The sequence below is a fragment of the Heterocephalus glaber genome, unplaced genomic scaffold (genome assembly GCF_053883595.1).
Source record: "Heterocephalus glaber isolate CG9 unplaced genomic scaffold, H.glaber_assembly_v1.0 deba00001463, whole genome shotgun sequence".
Taxonomy (NCBI): Eukaryota; Metazoa; Chordata; class Mammalia; order Rodentia; family Bathyergidae; genus Heterocephalus; species Heterocephalus glaber.
The window spans coordinates 11399531-11420485 of record NW_028258310.1 but is presented as its reverse complement, the minus strand read 5'-3'; the positions used below and the strand labels follow the sequence as shown (position 1 = coordinate 11420485).

At 40.4% G+C, this 20955-nt stretch overlaps 1 protein-coding gene and 1 non-coding gene across 3 annotated transcripts in view; both read right to left on the bottom strand.

Annotated features, from left to right (window-relative positions):
* Sh3tc2 (SH3 domain and tetratricopeptide repeats 2) overlaps positions 1-20955 on the bottom strand; it is a 91545-nt gene that overhangs the window by 7482 nt on the left and 63108 nt on the right. The gene's annotated exons all lie outside the window — the stretch shown is intronic.
* On the bottom strand, positions 19610-19712 carry LOC147826669 (U6 spliceosomal RNA). The gene has a single exon (XR_015438880.1). It is a non-coding gene; the product is annotated as a U6 spliceosomal RNA (small nuclear RNA).

Below are 20955 nucleotides of genomic sequence, written 5' to 3'. Positions count from 1 at the left end.
CTACAAATTGTAGAGCTGGCATCTGACTCATTACTGCCTTCTCAATCTGGTTAGAAGTCTGTGAAACTTTAATATGACTACAGAGCAACTGGGAATTTTGAGGCAATGCAGCTACTGGGCTGGGCTGGAGTCCCTGAATCCGCATTTCTAATATGCTCCCCAGTGATGCAGCAGGGGCCACGGACCACTGCTCTCCCTAAAGGGCTGGAGGAACCCAAAGGCCCAAATGCCTGAATATGCAATGCAGGAAACCAGACCTTCATGTGGATGGCTGTGTTCAGGGGAAGCCTCCTCTATGATGAGGACATTCCAATGGCAGGGGCATCTCTATTCCTGTGTTTCCAGCCCTGGCTGGCTGCTCATCAGGAAGGAGGCACGGGTCCTCACTGGGCGATTGGACATCAGTCAGTGCTCGATGCTCCGGGGTGCAACCACTGCTCCAGAAATCCCACATTGTTCACACCACCCTCAAATTTGACCTGGCCTTGCCCTGCCTGCCTCTCTGACCATTCCTATATCCTCCCCTACCACCCACACCCACCACCTGGCCTTTTCTCTGTTTTTCAAACACACCAAGCTTTTAACTACCTCAGGGTCTTGGCGCCTGCTCTCCCCTCGACCTGCAATGCCCTTCCTCCAGCTCTTTGCATAGCTGGCTTCATCTTGTCATTCCCACCTCAGTTTAAATTTCACCTGCTCAGCGAAGCCGTCCCTGATTGACCTGTCTAAACTGGTGTACCCACACCCACCCCAAAACTCTCCACCATCCAATTTTTTTCTTATCCCTTATCAACTGAAAACTATTCCACTTGTTTATTTACTTACTGGTTGTTTCCTCTATCCACACCCTAATTCTTTATGAAAGTAGAGACCTTGTCTATAGTGCTGTTACATAGTAGGTTCTCAATAAATACTTGTAGAGAGAATGGGTGAATGAACTAACACATCTAAAGGAGCCTCTAATTTACTTCCATTATTGCAAGAGTTGAGGACTAATTATTATGCAAGGCCAGAAGAGAGATCATTCTTCCTGGATGCAGAAGTGGGGTTGGTAATCACAGCAGGCTCCCTGAAGGAGGGGGTGTGTAAATTTCACTATGGAGAGTAGAAAGGATTTTTAGGCAATGACAGATGGAAAAAGCCACCCTAGGCAGAAAGAACAGCTTGGGCAGAGGTGCAGAGGCTGGTAAGTGTGGAAGGGCTTGGGGAAGAGCACACACATCTGTCTGGTGGACTCAGCCCCAGTCCCTGCTCAGCCGATGCCTCCACGCAGAGGCAGCCTGCTCTGTAGGGGTGACAGAGTCTGGCAGGCTTCTGTGACTGAACAGCTGTGGTCCCTGCCCTTCCTGCAGCAGGCCTGGTCACACCCTCAGCCAAGAGGAACCCAGAGTCCTGGGGTCAGGACTCAGCCCCATCTCCCTCCCCAGCTCCTCCCAGTAGCTTATTCCAAGGCCTCCTGGAGACTGTCCTCTTGTCTCCATGCTTCCTTTAGTTTGAGGGTGGGCAAATGCTTCTCTGTAAAAGGTTAGATAGTGAGTATTTTAGGTTTTCAGGCTAGATGGTCTCTCGTTGCAACTATAATTGTTGTAACTAGTCATGCCATTGTGGCATGAAGGCAGCTGTAGCTGGTACACAGCAGATGGATGTTTCAATAAGACTCTTATTTGCTAAAACAAGCAGCAGGCCTGTGTTTTGGTTTACAGGACTCCTGTCAGTCTTGAAACACGAAGGACCCTATATGGCGTGAGTTGTTCCTACCTCTGCAGCTTCCTCTCACTGCTTCCTGAGTCTCTCCACCCAGACCACTCTTCTAGAAGTTTTAAGGACTTCTGTAAACTTATGGTCCCTCTCCCCGACCCCCTTTCTGCTCCTTGCAGAGCTCCTCCCTTCTCTCTAGTTGCTCCTCACTCACAGTCACACCACCAAGGAAAGCTGACAGATCCTCCTAGGTGGCCCCATGTTCCCCTGCAGAGCACTTTGCATGTTTCAAATGACTCATTAGCAGCTTGTGATGATTTGCTTCAGTGGTCAGCCTTATGCGCTGAAAGCCTGGCACATAAAATATCACCCATAAAAGTTGTTGACTACTGTTAGGTCATGGTCCAGAAGACTCATTCATTCACTCAGTACTGTAGCTCCAGCACCTACTGTGTGCCAGGCATCGTACTCTACAGCCGGGCATAGAATGAGGCACAACATGGTGTTTATGCTGTATATGAGGTAGCACATTCTAGGGACTGGATTCTATCTGTCTCATTCTCACCTTATCCTCTAGAAAACAGAAAGGGATTACCTAAATCACCCAGATTCAAGTTCTGCACTACATTTTGAGAAATCCTGGGCTTCTGTCATGCTTCCTACATTCAACAAACAATGTGCTTCAGTCCAGGAAGATTTAAAGGATCTAAGCTAAGAAAGCTGCTGCTTGCTGAGTTGGTTCCACTAAAAAGTTCCTGTGTACAGTAAGTTCCAGCTGGCAGTGGAGCAGTGCAGCTGTAAGTGGCAGAAGGACATACTGGGACGCAGAAGGTGATATCTGAGGAAACGCAGTTTTGGGGTGTCAGCCAGAGAGAGTAGCCTGACTGAGGCGCAGCAAGAAGAGCTGGAAACAGGCACTGGCCAGGCCCTGGGGACGTGAAACTGCATGCCTGGGAGCTGGCAGAGGCCCCGGCAGATAAAATATAGTTTCTGGGAGGCCTAAGAGCAAGTTTCAGGATCAGAGCCTCAGGGAGAGATGGCAGGAGGTAAGCAAGACACCAGTCTTGAGACTTAGAAAGAGATGAGATTTGTGGCAGAACTGAAGTCCAAAGTGGGAAATAGTTGATGCCTGAATGGGGAGCCATGGCCTACAAATAAGGTCAGAGTTAGAACAGCAGCAAAAGGACTTCATTCTTCTAATCAAGCTGTCCAGAAGCCTTTTAAGAAGCTTTATCCCAAGTTACAGGGCCAGCAATAGCCAAGAATTAGAAGCACAGCTCCCTTCCCCAGATCCACTGAGCCATGCTCTGTCCACTACCAGACCCAGGCATGCAAAGTGGGCTAAATTCCAAACCCAAACAGGATTTGCTAAACTTGAAGTAGATAATGAGCTATTTAATGAGTGTTTAGTGAAAGGAAGAACATAAGTTGCTCTTACCCGAGCTCTGGCTCCTGTCCTCAGGAATCAGACAGACATTGTGTTTTTAGCACCAGCCCATTAAAGGAACTGGAATGGTTTTTTTCTGTCTCTAGCTGAGCATCTCTAGAGCAGGCATAATGGTGGTTTTAAAGTTCTGCCTATGTACTACCAAAGCAACAATGCAGTTCAGGCCAAAAATAATAAATTTAAAAAATAACCATTAATCCTAAATTTGGAAGACCACAATGCTTCCTTCACACATTGTCCTCTTTGGTCCTAACAATCCTTGGGGAGGACTTAGAGAGAGCTTTTTCTGCCCCCATTTTCCTCCCCTCCACTATACCGCTCTGGGTCCTTCTTCAAAGCACCTTCTCTCTTACTTGATAGTCTATTTATCTTTTTAAATATGTCTCCTCACATAGAATATAAGCCAACCAAACAGGGAATATGACTGTCTTGTTTAGGGCTTTATCTCTAAGACCTAAAACCTAGTAAAGTGCTCAGACAGTATCTGCTGAATAAAGGAAAAAAGGAATTCTGTGTGTTTGGGTTAATGATAATTTTCTTCAAGTGAAAAAAAGTGCAAATTTATCTGATGATATCACTATCATTAGAATGATAATAGAAATTATTCTGGAAATGGTTCAAAAGAAATGAAGAAGAAAAATTCAGTTCTAAAGTTTTTATACTTCTAAAGTTTGAATTTAAAATACTGAGACATCATAATCGCTACAATTGAATACGCAAAGATGCAAAATTTGGTAACAGACTGCACTGTGGAGGACCTGAAAAAAGAAGCATTTCCAAAGATTGCAGGAATGTGTGTTGGCCCAACTATGTGGAGGGGAATTCATCACCATTTAAGTCAACACCACATATGCCTCAGGAGTCTACCTTTATGCGAAAAAAAAAAATATATATATATATATGACACAAACATTGGAAATGACAGAATTATAAAGTTATGTGTTACAGTATTGTTTATAATAGCAAAATATTAGAAACTATCAAAATTGCCACCACTAGAGGACCAGCTAAATAAACTATGGTTCCCATCAAGCAGTGGAAAACTTTGCAGCTGTAAAAATGAATTTGGATACTCTTTGTATATTCATAAGAAAAGTTTTCCAAGATAAATACCGGAGTGGAAAAGTACAGTGCAAAACATAGTGTGCAGTATGTTATAATTTTTTAAGTGTTGGGAGAGTATGTCTTTGAATTATTTGTACATGCACAAAATATGCCTGGAAGAATATACAAGAAATGAATAACAGGTGCTACAAATAGATAAAATAGGAGCAAGAGAGGGAGGGAGATTTTCATGTTATTCTTTGTTTCATTTTTGTTTGGAAATAATTAGAGTGTGTATCTGTTCATATAGACTACTTTAAATACTTCTTAAATAAAAATGAGCTGTTTCAACCTGTGGACTCAAAGAATGATCATTTGAGGAAGTTGTGTTAGTCAAGTTTCTGTAGCTGTAACAAGATGATTTATAAAGAGAGAAAGTTTGAGTTCACAATTTTAGAGGTTTTGATCCATGACTGGGCAGACCAATGCCGTTGAGCAGTGGTAAAGCAGCACATGATGACAGGGAGCATGTGGTAGAGCAAAGTTGCCCACCTCGTGTTGGTCAGAAGCAAAAGAGAAAGAGGAAGAGACCAGTGTCCCACAATCCCCTTCAAGGCCATGTCCCAAATGACCTAAGTCTTCCCACGAGCCCCCACCTCTTAGAGGTTTTCAGCACCTCCCAACACCACCACATTGGAGACCTAGCGTATAACACATGGACCCTTGGGGCACAGTCCAGACTCAAATTATAGCAGAAGTTGAAGCAAGTAATGTGTTTCCTAGACGCAGCTCTGACATTGACATTGACATTGATGCTGATGTTAACCTTGGATTAAGTTGTTCCCTTCCCTGGTCCTCAATGTGCCCATCTATAGGATAATAGGAGGAACTTGGGCTTTTTAAAATGTTACTTACTGTTCTTGTCTTCTGGTATCTGCTCTATGGCTAGGCTTTATTTAATTTGAATTAAATCATGCACTCTATGTCTTGCTGAGGCATTTTGAGTACAGATTTCATGTTACTTTACATCATTTGTTTCTTTGTGTGCATGGAGGGGGTGTCTGTACATGTGTGTATGTGATTCCCATTACCACTTACCATTTTTAGTGAGAGTTCCTTCACTGTCTCTGCTGAAGAGGGAAACCTGGGTCCTGAAGAAGCCTATGGCTTTGGGATATGGTGGAGGATCCCAGGCAGTTGGGGATGGCCCAAAAGGAGAGAGAAAGCAAGGAGCACCAAAAAATAAATTCACCAGGTATGGGCGCATCCTCTTAGATGCATGCTGAACTCCGAGATTTACTCAGCTGAATGTTCCAAGTGGCAAAATGCAGCTCCTTTCTTTGCACTTCGGCATACCTAGGAGCTGAATTGCTCTGAGTAGTTGAATTCTAGACAAGGTAAGACTCATTGGTTTCATCCTCTGGAAGTGAATCTTCCCCTTCCACTAGCAATAGTCTGTTTCCTACTGGGGACCTTCTTGCTTCTCACCATTGACCCTTGTCCTTGTACTCTGTCCTTGGGTCCATTTGTCCTGGGGTGGCTAAATGGTAAAATTCTACTTTCTTAACTGAATGATCACTGGGTCTGGGGCTTCTCTCCAAAGTGCTGGAGAACAGGACACTTTTCTGTTGTGGTCAAACCTGGGAAAGGGGGATATAAGATGAGGAGCTGCTGGTTACTGACTACCCTGAAGCTGCATGGGGCTTAGAAACAGAGAGGAAAGCAGACCAAAGAGATGGAAACATGGTGAAGTATGGTCATCCCTGGAACCAGCTTGGCTTTTAAGTCACATGAGCCAATACACTTCTTCATTACATAAGCCAGGCTGTGTTTCATTTCTTAAAGAGAGAAGAACTTGCATATACCTTCATGTTCCTGAACATTCATGTCTTTTCCCAAATTTAGAAAGTTTTCAGTCATTATTTCCATAAATGGGCTTTCTGTTCTTTTTTCTCCACTTCTGAAATATGTATTATGCAAATGGAAGCTTTCTTGATTATATCACCTACATCTCATAAACTTTCTCTACTTTTTTTTGTTTTGTTCCTCAGAAATTTTTTTCTGGATAATTTCAAATGGTCTCTTCAAGCTCACTGATTCTTTTGCTTGATGAAGTCTGCCATTGAAGTGTTCTACTGAATTTTTTCAGTTTATTATACCATACCCCATAAATATATACAATTAGCATTCACCAATGAGGAGAGAACTTGTATACAAATGCCATCTCCAGATGACTGATAGTGACTTCTTAACTATATTGAGAAGAACCCTGAGGCTGATGTGGACTTGTGACTTCTAAGGAAGGTATAGGTATGTCAGAAGAGAGAAGAGATGTGAAAACTTCTTGACTAAGAAGAAACCCCTGACTCAGTCCTCTGCATCACTCTGGACTGGGCAGGGTTTCATATTTTCCAAGGGTTGGTCTTTCATGTTGAGATATGAGAAAGAATTTGTCAGCATTATCCTAGAAGGATATATATGCACGTTGGCTGAGAGGTTAAAGGCTGTTTCAGTCCTTGGTGGAATATGCCTGCAATTTTAGTACTCTAGGAGACAGAAACAGAAGGATCTCCAGTTCAAGTCCAGCTTGGGAAGATTAGTGACTTAGAGAGAAAATAAATAAATGCATACATACATACATACATACATACATACATACATTGGTGAAATTCTAGGTCACTGCAAATTACCTGGGAATTCAATCCCAAATATCAAGGGAGAAAAAAATGTGTTTGATGCCATAATGAATTTTTCCCAGTACCTGACCTCAAAAAATTTACATTCTGAAGGAAAATTCTACTTCCTATGTGACCTTGAATCCTTTGTAGTCCATTGACCTCAAGTGCTTTGCAATCTACAAATAGTGAAAGTAAGTGCTGATGCTAACTGCACAATAGATTATAGTGTTACCATTTTAAAAATTTATGAAACAGATTATAGGAAGTGAGCCCTAGGGATTGAAGCAATGGAAGGTTATGCTTATTATTTCTAACCTGGTGTTCATGGTTCCCACATGGGGGCACACTTATCTGGTTAACTGAAATTCTTCTTGGACGAACTTATTGGTTCTGACCCCACTTGACATCATCAGAAAATAAATACTGAATAAGAATGGAGTGTTTTTTTGAAAAAGGAAAAGTCATTTACTCAAAATATTTTAAAACCAAAACACACAAAAATACAGTATGTATTACTTTTTTGAAGGAATTGGGTTATGATTTTATATTTTACATATAGTCAAACTTATCTTTCTTATTTTTTGTTCTATGAGTTTTGACAGATGCATTCAGTTTTGTCAACCACTCATTACCACAATCAAGATATAGAACATTTCCAGCACTTCAAAAAATTCTCTTGTGTCTTTATCATTTACTCCTTCCCTGACTCCCAGAGCTATAGATCTATTTTCTGATCCTATAGTTTTCCAAGCTGCCATACTGATAGACTCAAACACATGTAGCCTTTCAAATTAGGTTCCCTTCAATTAGCAAAAGTACATTGGAGATTCATCCAAGCTATTGCATGTATTGAGACTCTGTTCTTTTTTATTTCTCAGTAGTATTTCATTGTATGCATATACCAGTTTGCTCATCTGTTCACCAACTGAGAACACTGGAGTTTTCCAGCTTTTTGCAACTATGAAAAAAACACTATAAATGTTTGTGTTAAGATTTTCATTTCTCTCATGTAAATAAATACCCATAAGGATGATTTTGGGATCATTTTGGGCAAATATATAAGAAACTTCCAAAGCATTTTCTGAAATAGCTTTTCATTTTGTATTCCCAGATGCAACTGATCCATCTTCATTATTAAATGGGTACAACATCATTTTACATAGCTGTAGCTACATTGTCATGTCTTCAAGACTCAAGAAACTTCATGCCTGTGGTTGGGTAGAATAATCCCTAGATATCATTTGATTATTTGTCTGAAATGGGACCCACAGAGCATTAACTTGAGGATGCACTTGTAAAAGGCACAAAGAATTGTGGTGTTTGGAAGGAAATTAGAGCTAACTAGCTCAATATCTTTGAGTAGGGCTGTTTTAATCTAATGGTAATCAAGTGTCATTTGTTAAGGCCCTGCTGAATACATCCTCTACTTACTACCTCTGTGAAATTTGATGATTTAACTGCTTTAAACTCCAGTTTCTTCATCTACAGGATTTCTTGTGAAGATAAAGAGAAAAATATGTCGAAAAGAACATTGGAATCAGAAAACAAACATCAAGCATTAATAAAAAAGAAGTTGCTAGTAATTTCAGCTCTCTGTGGGCAACCTCATCAAGTCTAAGTGTTCCTAAAGCCTAAAGGCACAGATGTGATTATGAGGTGTTATAGTTTAAAAAAAAAGTTAAATGTCTTCCGTCAAGTCCTACTTCTCAATGATGATCTTAATAAGGAAAGGCCTGAAAGGTCCTGAACTCAGAGAATTCAGGACATCTGATCTCTGACCATTTGTCCATTGTCTTATCCAATATTCTCCTGAAGGCTAGTTTAAACATCAGACACAACTAATTTTAAACAGTTACAGCAGGCCAGTTCCCACCAATGTGGAACAGTGTAATCCAGTCACTCCTCATCACATCTCCTGTGTCACCTGCATTTCAGCACTAGTTCTCACCTGGACTCTGTTCTACTGTCTCTCAGCTCCACTGAGTTATACTCTGGCTGGGTAGTAACCTTGATTATCTACACTGCCTGGCACATAATAGATCCTTAATAAATGTTTGCTGAGTGATGATTAGAAAAATGGATTTTAATCAAATTATTCACATTCAACAACTTTGACTAAATTAAAGATATCTTCTTTGATAAGTTTTAAGTCACTTGTTTGGGTAACTTGTAGGCATCACAGGCCAATTCCAAGCATGGGAATTACTCAGGCAACAAAGTTCAAGGTGCCTAAATCCCATTACCTTGCTATAATCTCTTGGTCCTGTTCTGTCTTGCTCCTCTAAGGGACACGTTGTATGAACAGCACCAAGTATTAACTTGTTAGATTGGTTACACCCAAAAATGTTGAGATTATTCAACAATGCAACAATATGAGGTCATATCAGGAGCTCCAGGGAGAGGCAGAGTTTTCAAAGACTCCAGTTCAATGCCAGGGTGTCAATTGTTTCTGAAATATTTTTGGAAAATTAAAAATTAACTCAGTAATTAATCTCTTTCACAGTATTTCATTATGCCTAATTCTCTAATTCAAAATTCTTTATTCTAGATCCATTCCACAGTCACCTTATTATTCTAACTTTTAAAAAGAAATATGTGAAGTAAACAGTTCTAAACTGGGCTGAGGATTTAGCTCAGTGGTTTCACCGCCTGCTGCACAAGTGCAAGGACTTGAGTTCAATCCCTGGTACCAGAAAAAAAAGGTTCTAAATTTAATTTTATTTCAATTAAACTTTAACCACTGTAACTCATCTGTGTAGAGGGATAAAAATCACATATTTGCCAAACATCTTTGCTCTGAACAAAGATTGTTTCAACTTTCTACCATTGGCAATGTTCAGAATATTCTCATGGGATTCTAATCTCCAGAAGGTCAAGGACATCAGTTTTGTTCACTGATCTATTTGGAGACATTGAGGCAATGTCAGGCACATAGAAGGAATCTAAAAGGTATTTTCTGAGTGCATAAATAAACTTAGGGAAATGAGTGGAAACCTTCCATGATTTACTCAGGGACAGAGCAGGCATGGTTCCCAGATAATGGCCCTATCTTGGAACAGAACTACATGGTCTTACATCCATAGCCTCAAGTATAGTCCATGGGACCCCCCTGTATATGTCTGTGCTTCCCACTCAAGCCAATTTACAGTATTTTTCTGAGAGTCTCACTGTGTACAAATGCTGAAATAATTAAGTGCCAGGAATGACTACAGAAATAAGGAAAAATTCATAATGAGGGAGGTGGAGTGGCTCCATAAGGATCACTGGATTAGGACTTAGGCAAAATTCTGGTCACTCCTACACCACTTAACTAGTGTGAGAAACTCACCAAGTCATGCCCTCACTAGAAGCTTCACCCAAAAACTGATGGGGTTCTTAGATCACGGGTTCTCTCAACTAAAAATTTCCACTCTGCCTGCATAAGCTTATATGATGGGTGCCCCCAAAGGTGAGCCTACCCAAACGTGAGCCTACCACTTTGGCTGCTCCTCCAAATGCCCACAAAGAAGTCCTGACGGTGCTACTGTACCTACTTCTGGCCAGAACAGAGTTCTGCCTGCCCACTTGGGGACACAGATGGTGACTACTAACTTTCCTGCACTTCTCAGATACAAGGCTGATTCCTTTTGTCTCACAAACCCTGTGTGTGCATGCTAGGAGTTGCATTATAGCCTGGCTTGATTTTGTAAAAAGCAATGACAAAGCATCCTTACTCCTTTTTCCATGGAAATGAAAATAATTTTCAAAACTCCTACTCTAGACAAGAGTGCTTTTTGATCTCATAAGTTCTGCTTTAGTAACTAAAGTCAAGATGGCCCCAGTGAAACATACTTCCCCCACATTCATGCCACTGAATAGTCTCCTCCTTTGCAAATCATCACTGGCCCTGTGTAACAAATAGAAAGCTGCAATACTGACATTGTGTGACATCTGAGGAGAGGTCATAAAAAGCCTTGGAAGCTCCCACTTTAGTCTCCTGGAATGCTAGTTCCTGGAATGCTCTCTCAGACACGTGCTTCTCTTTTAGATGTTCAAGCCCCATGAAGTAACCACATATCAGTGCTCCAACAGCAGCCACGGCCACCACCAAACTCCCAGGCATCGGCCAGCATGAACCACCAACTCCATGAGGGTACCCACCCAGCAGAACCTTTGGTTACTCCAGCCCCAGCCACCATGTGACTGAAACCACCTGACAAACCCAAGAACTATAACCCTAAGCTGCTGTCATAGCCATTTATACTCTCATCTGCAAGATGTTGCCCTTTCTTAGCTGAAGCTCACAAATAGCATGTCTTGCTTTAAATATCTCAAAATTAAATTTTGAAGTTAGAATTTTTCCAATTGAATTTCCTATCCAGAAACCTATCCAGGTTTCTATTGGTTATGAAACAAGGAAGCTGAGTTTTTAAAAATGTACCGTAAAACTTGTTGACTCCAAATACATGTTCATGACTATGGGTCTATAGCCTTTGTGATCTGCCTTTTCAAAATCACCCCCACTTTCAAATACTCTTTCCCATAAACCACAGAACCTTTTTGGAAGTTATAATTCTTCATTCAAACTATATTTTACAAGCTGCTTGTCACACTAAAGAAAAGCACAGAAACCCTAAGTCAGGTCACTTGTTCATTTTATACCTCAAAAATCACCCCTCCAATAACTCTAATATTCAAAGAATATCATTTTGTTTTCTTCTTTCAATTTGATCATCTTCTCTAGTGTCCCCTACTAAGTCTAAACATGAGGTAACTAAAAGTAACCATCACCCACATACTATATAGCTATATACCACACATACATAACAATGTTTTGACTTATGGAAAATTTTGTTGTTATTGTTGTTGTTATGAATTATTTTCTTTATATGTCTCAGTTTCTTTCCGAGTCATTGAATTCCCTTAAGTCTCTTCCATACCACAGATTTAAGTCACTGACTTAAAGAAAGATTAATTTATTAACTACCCATTATATTTTAGCACCATGTTTAAGTACTTTAGACACAATATCTCATTAATTTTACAATGAATTTGTGATACCAGTATTTATTATCCTCATTTTAAAATTAAAAGAGCCATGGCTCAGAACAGTGAAGTGGGTTGTTAATGACTCACAGATACTAAGTACTTTAAGACTAGGTTAGAACCTGGGTCTATCTCTCAAGCAGCATAAATGTAGCTAAGGAAAATCTCTGAATACACACACCCAGAAATCACACCATAGTTGCTGAATCATTGGACAGAAGTCATAGTTCAGCCAACAGAACTGAGCACCCTTGGAAATCATCCTAAAATAGGGACTTTCCTCTGAGATTTGGGGACAGCAAAGTGTTGATGTTTCAGATTGCTTACTTATATTGGTGCTCTCATTGGAATAATTCTTTACTATCCAAATGGCACTGTTGACTTCTCTGTCTCATAAAATTTTGCACCATCCTTTCAGTGCACAAGTTCTGTGATCACCCATTCCTGAGTGGGCAGGGCAGGGTACCAGAAGAAAGGTATAGAGACCCAAGAGGTTCAGCAATTTGGAACTCAGAGGCAGCTGAAATGAATTGGTTTGGAAGAACCAAGTAGCAACCAGGAAACTTGAAAACTGTCCCTACAGGTGTGTCCATCTGCACTCGGGAGAGGAAAAGAGAAAAGAATGATTTCTTCCGAGTGAGTATGTGTTCACATGCATATGAGAGTGTGTGTGTGTGTGTGTGTGTGTGTGTGTGTGTGTGTTGGATGGGGTAAGACCTGTTTCTCCTCTATCAGATTATTCCCAGTCTTACCTCTCACTCAAAATGTGCTTCCCTTAAACCAGTTTTTCCTGCATTGTATCAGGGGAAAACAGTCCTAAGGAAACAGCCCCTGAAGGAGATCTCATGAGGGTATGCTGAGGGCTAGGGTGAGTTTCTTTGTTTTGTTCGTTCTCTGACTTATTTCTACCTCTGATCATACCTGCAGTCCTCTATCCCTCTAGAATGTTGGCCATATAAAATATATTCATAGTAAGATGATAAATAGTTTCTCTTTGGAAATATGAATATATAGCTCCTGGACCCTCAGATTTCTCACCTATAAATGTGCATAGCACCCCTCACCAGCAAGAGAGCCCTTGTCAACGAGCAGACACTCAGTCACACACACACACACACACACACACACACAATGTTACTCTGCTGATTGGCTGATAGGGCTAGGTTAACCTGGAGACAGTTCTACTGCAGAAACCTAGGCAAGGCCAGAAAGAGATCAGAACTTCTTGGTGGTGAAGAGTGTGCACCCTGGGGCCAGATCACCTGAGTCCCAATCCTGCCCTGCTGCATAAAGCTGCTGTACCTCAAGCAAATTATGGAACTTCTCCAGGCTCTGTTTTCCCCAGCTATGGAATGTAGTTAATAGCACCACCCCAAAGTTGCTATGAGAATGAAATGAGATCATGCATGCAAAGCACTTACTCAATGCCTATCACACAGAAAGTGCTCAGTAAACGTTAGCTGCTATTGTTTATTATATAGTACACACGGTAAAAATTATAATAGCTGCTTTTTTTGAATATTTGTTTTATACAGACTTTGGACACAGTACTTTAAATATATTATTTTTTAAATTTTTCACAGCAATACTGTAAGGTTAAGTCTAGAATATCCCATTTGACAGGTGAAATGAAGAGAGAGGTTAGGTTATGTCTCCCAGAGAACTTGAGGTATATCTCCAAGGTCCCAAACTCCCAAGTGTCAGAATCAGGTCCTTCTCCCTCTAATCCCTGAGATCCTAGGCAAGCCTGCACATAAATTTCATTTCCCAAAATACAGACTTAGAGTTACTTGTTGACTATCAATTCTTCCCATAAGTCTTTTAGGACCTCCAATCCCTTTGAATCTTCCAAACTTCAGTATGGTGCTTTAAAACACCAGGCATAGTCACCATAAAAGCCTGATAACTCCAGGAGGGGTAAAAATTAACATGTGGAGAGAAGTTTTTCTCCTCCGTGAACTTTCACCCATACCCCCATTCTGGTGTTAGGATATATGTACCATAAATGCTTGTGAGACATACAGAAGGCCTGACATCCAATAAACATGGCAGAAAGAAAGAGAGGCAGCAGAACATGATGGTCATGTGCTCAAAGTTTGGGGTTAGATAATTCCGAGTGAGATTGAGTCCCAAGAATGCTCTCATTAGCTTATTAATTATTTTTGCAGCTCTAGGGATCAAACATGCTAGGCAAGTGTTCTATCACTGAACTACACCCCAGCCCCTAGCTTATTAACTTATTAAATCCCTCTAGGCTGCCATTTTGCTATGGTTTGTGTCCCCCAAAAGCTCAAGGATTGGTCTGTATTTCCCAATGACAATCTTTAAGAAATGAGATTAGATTATTGCAAGAGATCATTATTTTTCTTGAGGGAGCAGGTTAGTTCTTGCCACAGCAGGTTGATATAAAGCAAGTCTACCACCACACTTTGCCCCTTGCCACCTGCCCCCCTGCCTATTCTGCAGTGAGTTGAAGCATCATAAAGTCCTCTCTTGCACCATGCTGTTGAACTTCTCAGTCTTCAGACCCATGAGCCAAGAACCTCTATTCTTTATAAGTTACCCAGTTTGGATATTTTGCTACAGCAACAGAAAAATGACTAAGACAATTTCCACACCCTTACTGGGGACAAGAGTGCACACTTCCTCCAAGGGTGTTTCTAGGTATTCAATGAGGTCATCCCTGTGAAGCACATGACCCAGTGCCAGACATGTACTTAGCCCACAATAGATACTCTACTACTGTAATTAGTATGCATTCAAATAATATTCATTAAATTTTATTTATTATTAATATTCAATTGTTTATTATTAATATGGCATTCTGAAAATAGTTATACCATTGAGCTAAGAAACAAGGGTTGAAGAGACTCTGTGTCTTGCTCAGGTCCTACAGGGCTTGTAGGGGCCCAGTGCAGTTTCTGTAGCTATCCATCAGCAGCTGAGACAGCAGAGCACAGAGGTGCTTACAGTAGATAATGTGCACCTCTTCTGTGCTCTGAGGAAGCACAGACCATTTCCCCAGCTATATATCCATTGTTCCCTCAACAACAAAGCTATTCCCTGCCTAAAGAGATCATCTTGTACAGTGTTTCTCAGTGGCCAGGGTCTTTGGACATTTCTGGAGAAGGCTTTTGCCTTTGTTTATGCTTAGTCAGGTAATGTAGTCCTACGTGAAGGATTTCTCCTAGAGGCTCTGGGTCTTTCAGTGGTAATAGCATCAAGCAGTCTATGGACATTGCAACTGGATAGCAAAAATTCCTGCTCTGGGAGCGGTAGTCAATCAGCTGGGATCACAGTAGCCTTGTAATTAGAATTTGGGTGACTAATTTCCAGGTAAATCAGAGGCTCTTTCAATTTGCTTTTGTAGAAATTACACCCACTGATGTCCAACCTGCCCTGAATCACTCTCTACTCACATCAGAGACAGCTGGTGTCAGAGAACTCTACAAATAAGGCAAATAACTCCATGTCTCCATGGAGACAGGCCTCCTCTTATACTGGAAAGTGTGCCGATGACATCAGTGAGTTGTCAAATTTCCCTGGTATCTAAGGGGAGTATCAGAGAGCATCCCTTACACAGGTGAGTTGGGTAACCTTGGATGACCTCAAGTAATGATTTCCCTTTACTGATTTCTTCTTTGTAAAACAACAGAGTTAAACTACATGGCCTCCTAAGCCCACTAGCTGTAACAGTTACTACTTTGGCTTATATTAAATTACTTGAATATCTCTTCATCTAAAGGACAATAAGGGTGGCTGGGAATGTATTTCAGTGGTCATGTGTTTGCCTGCCATGCACAAGGTTCTAGATTCAATCCCTAGCACCAAAGAAGATAAAAGAGGTAATAAGAGGTAACTTACATGAATACTTAGCAATTCATATAATAGTCCTATGAAGTTGGTACCATTAATATTCCCATATTACAGATGCAGAAATGGAGGCCGAAAACCAAGATCACGCACAGAGTGAAGATTTTTACCCAGGCCATATAATCTCAAGGGCTATGCTTTTAACTGATGGTGATGATGATGATGATAATGATGATAAAACACATCATACATGCTAAGGGTTCCAGATCATCCTTTTCTAGATGTCTCCACTTTTAACCATAAATGGTGTGTGTGTCAGCTCTCAGGAATCACTTGACAAATATATATAGTCCTAGCATGTCAACCCTGGACAGGTCCTGACAGATCACCTAGGCTGAGTGTTCTAACTCTTCATTCTTTGCATGCATTAAAAGGTCCCTCTGAAATCACATGAAAATATGGATCTATATCATTCTGAGGGGAGATTTCCCAGGTTTTTTCAGATTTTCAAAGAGATTGGGACCAACCCATCTTTTGACAATTAGTAAAACAGAGTTTAGGTGGGAAATGGATTTGCCCAAATACACATAAGAAGAACTCACAGAACAGAGTTCAGACTCAGATGACTGGCTTCCAAGTCCAGGGCATGCAGACTGCCTCACAATGACTTAACTTAGATCCCTCAATAGATCCTGAGGGCCTGCTGGAGTAGAGATACTTTACCAGGGATAACATGCAAAGCTTTGGGCATGCTATGGAAAATTGTCATGCTTCATGTGTATCTTTAAATTTAACGTTGAGCTTCTGCATCTCATCAATTTTTGAAGTTCTTATCATTGGTAATTATCACTGATCTGCCTATCTGCCATCCTCTGTGAATGAAAAGTTAACCCAAGGTATTTCATTGACTTAAGATCTGGTCCACTCCTGCTTCTACTTGGTCCCACTCCTGCCCTCCATAAATGTTCAGGGTGGTTGGGATTTGGACCCCACTACTTTGGTGAAAAATAATTAGCCAAAAAGTAACTGATAACAGCTAAACTACACAAAACAAATGAGTTAATGACTAAATATTGACAAAGGAATCAAAGTCTAACTGCAATGTATTAAATGTTATTTTGAGATTAAAAAATTTAATAAGCAACAATAAAGAAAAAAGTTTCTGACAAAATGTCTGCTATTGTTCATTCTTTCAGTGTGGGAATTTTAAGCACAGATGCTCAGAGTCAGATCACAGAGGTCAAAATGTCTGCCAGTTTAAACAGAAGATTCAAAATGGCATCACTCATACCAGGAAGTCACAACTTTGCTGTGTTTGGTGAGCAATGGATGTGACCATTTGCAGGCAATGCTCTAACAAGGGAAGCCAACTGAGGCAAAGGCTACCTCATTTGAGTTGCCAAGCAAGGAGTGGAAACTACCTCCCTCTAGCCCTGTCTTAACCCTTAGAGTGAAAGTCATGCGTGTCCAGTGAAGACTTTTCCAAAGCTGCAGGAGAGTCCCCAGATAATTCATTTATATACTCCATAAGATATCATCTTTTCTCTTTGCCTTCTATTTCCAATGAGTCCCATGCCACCTCCAGAATTAGGCACTGGCTCATCAACCAGATCTGGGGCCCACTCACTATCTGAGCCTTATTTTTTCTGACTATGCTGGGGGACCACAGGGTGCCTGAGCCCACTCCTACACACTCCTGAGAATAAATTGTTAAATTTTCAACCATGTTGAGAGCTGATTGTTAAATACATTCATAAAGAATACAGCTTACAGTTAAATTTATCACTGATAAGAGATAATAAATATTCAAAATTTATTACTCCTAATTAATTGGGTTTGCTTTTATCCATGTTTTTGGGTTACCTATACCCATGATATCTGTACAGTAGGAATACTATCTAGTGCTGAGCTCCAGTGCGTGTTTCACAACTTCACATTCAATGCCATCACCTTAGCAACTTGAAATCAGTCACCATGGGAGTATTTGGCAAGTGCTACACATCAGAGTTTAATTTACGATTTCATTGATTGTCTAGACTTAAAGTGAGGCAAATAATGTAGATTATACTTAAACCTATGTCAACTCTATAGCTGTTACATTAGGATAAGCACAAAAATTGAGACAATATTCTTTCTAATTTAGCAAAACATCACCCATATCATTGACAAATAAGCGAGTGATTTTCCAACATTTTTGTTGTTTCACTTGCCTCTTACTTGTTCACAAAAATATAAACCAATATTCATGTCAAAATGACACTTATCCAATTACACCACAGTGAGTCTAGCTATAAGTTTTGCATAAATTAGTGAATGCATTGTCTGAAAACCAATTGCCCATATGGAATTTACACTAAAGAGTATTGATAAATCATAGTTATTTGTGAGTTATGTGTTTTATATGCTTTTTTCGCATTTAGTTTACTGGTACATTTTAGGTATACAATACAGTTGCATTCATCATTGGGATCTTGTACCTTTCCATGATGTATCTTGGTTCTTATGTTTTCCCCATTACCCTGCCCTCCCTTCACCCCGTCCACCCTTCCCTATTTACAGAGACTTTGTTTCAATGTTTTTTCTTTTCTCATATTTTTTCTTTTCCCTTCTTTCCTTTCCCCTTCCCCTCCCACTTCCCCTATGCCTTTAAACATTTCCTTCCTATTTCACAATATCAATTATACATTTTGATTCTTATTTACACTTTTACTTTTTCACATCAGAGAAACTATTCCATATTTACACATGTGTGTCCTATTTATTTCACTAAAGAGTATTGCCTCAATGTGCATCCATTTAGCAATAAATGTCTCTAATTTCTCCTTTTTGATGGCTGAGTAGTACTCCATTTTATTTTTAAAAACCACATCTTCTTTATCCAGTCTCTAGTTGATGGGCAATTGGGCTGTTTCCAAGTTTTAGTTATTACAAATTGTGCCACTATAAACATGGGAGTGCATATATCACTGTGGTATGATTCTTTTAATTCTTTTGGGAAGATACCCAGTAGAGGAATAGCTGGGTCAAATGGGATTTCCAATCCTAATTGTTTGAGATATCTCCATATTGATTCCCACAGTGGTTGTACCATTCTGCACCCCCCCGACAATGAAGAAGGGTTCCTTTCTCCCCACAACCCCGCCAGCATTTGTTATTGGTTGATTTCATGATAGCAGCCATTCTTTCTGGGGTGAGGTGGAATCTCAGTGTTGTTTTCATCCGAATCTCTCGAATGACCAGTGATGTTGAACATTTTTTCATATGTTTATTTGCTGCTTTTACTTTTTCGTCTGAGAAATATCTGTTCATTTCGAATGCCCGTTTTTGAATTGGGTCTTTGTATTTGGGGACCTGATTTTTTTGAGTTCTTTATATATTCTACATAATAGACCTTTGTCTGAGGAACAGCTGGTAAAAATTTTATCCCACATTGTAGGTTGTCTTCTTAGCTCTGTTGGTGGTTTCTCTTGCAGTGCAGAAGCTTTTTAATAAGATGAGACCCCAGCTGTTGATTCTTTGTACTAGTAATTGTGCTACTGAGGATTTGTTCATAAAGTCCTTTCCTATGCCAATGTCTTTGAGAGTTCTACCTAACTTGTCTTCCAGCAAGTTTAGTGTTTCTCTTTTAATATTTAGATCTTTAACCCACTTCAATTTTAGTTTAGTGCATGGCGAAAGATAGGGGTCTAGTTTTCATCTCTGGCAGGTTGAAATCTGGTTTTTCCAACACGATTTATTAAAGAGGCTATCTTTCCTCCAATGAGGGTGGTTGGCTCCTTTGTCAAAGATGAGGTAACTGAGTGTGTCTGGAGTTGTCTCTGCATCTTCTAATCTATTCCACTGTTCCTCAGGTCTGTTTCTTTGCCAGTACCATGTTGTTTTTATCACAGGGGCTTTGTAAAAAAAAAATATGGAACGCTTCACAAATTTGCGTGTCATCCTTGTTCAGGGGCCATGCTAATCTTCTCTATATGGTTCCAATTTTAGTATATGTGCTGCTGAAGTGTTTTATATTCTTTTTTTTTTTTTTTTTTTTTTTGGTACCAGGGATTGAACTCGGGTCCTTGCACTTGCACAGCAGGTGGCCAAACCACTGAGCTAAATCCCCAGCGCTTATATTCTTTATAAAAGTAAAATTTATAGTAAACTTGAGAATGCATATATACATATTTTGTTTTTCTGAAAGCTGGTTATGAGAAACCCCATCTCTGGCTTCCTTCAGGAGCCTCTCCATCTCTTCCCAGAAGACCCCTAGGGCCTGCCACAGCCACCAGGTCTTTAGGCTAAGTGAGGTCATCGTGGGCCCAGGGCCCAAGGAAGTAGCTGGAAGCTTCCGGTAAGAGGGGAGGAAGGCTAGTGTTTACAGTGAAGGTTGGCTCCAGAATGGCTTTTGTCTGCTCAGGACCTTTATTTATTTTCAAAGGAGCCTAAGGCCTTTGACCCAAGTTTGAAGTTAAAGGACAGGAAGAAAAGTCCTTTTCTTTCAGGAGGATTGGCCACATAGTTGGCTGGAAGAGAACTTCAGGATGCTGTGAAGACCTGGCCCAGGACAGCCCACAACCCTGGGATGACAGTTCATGTCAAAACTGGAAAGGGAATAATTCACAACGTCTTCCTAGAAGCTGTATTTCCCTGAAGTATGCAGCATTCCCACATTGATATGCCTATTTCAGGTCATTCTGTTGTCCTATAGGGAGCATATTTATTTATTTCATTATTTTATCCATGTATAAATAACTCCACAAATAATGCTTCAGTCCCTTCATTTATTTATTCATGCATTCTTTTACCCAATAATTAATAGTGAGCACCTTCCATGGGTTAGGCATTGCTCTAGTGCTATGGGTACAGCAGTGATCCAGACAGACAATCTCTGACCTCATGACACATAATCAAATGGACAATATGAACACTACACTTGTTCATTACATTCAGTTGAACTCAAATCTTAAGTATTTTGTCTACATATTCCAAGCTGAATTATCTTCTTTTCCCAAAACAAGATTCTTCTGAAATGTCTGCCAATACAACAACAACAACAGCCAACACTTATGTAACATGCACCATGCATTTCATGTATGTTAAATCATTTGACCCTGGCAAAAATTCCGTAAGTTCTATTATCACCCCTGTTTACCAATGGTGAATGTGAGGCACCAAGTCCTTAAACACTTGTCTGAGGTCACATTTGACAAGCAGTGGAGTTGATCAATGGGACTATCATCCATCTGGCCAACATGCTCAATGAAC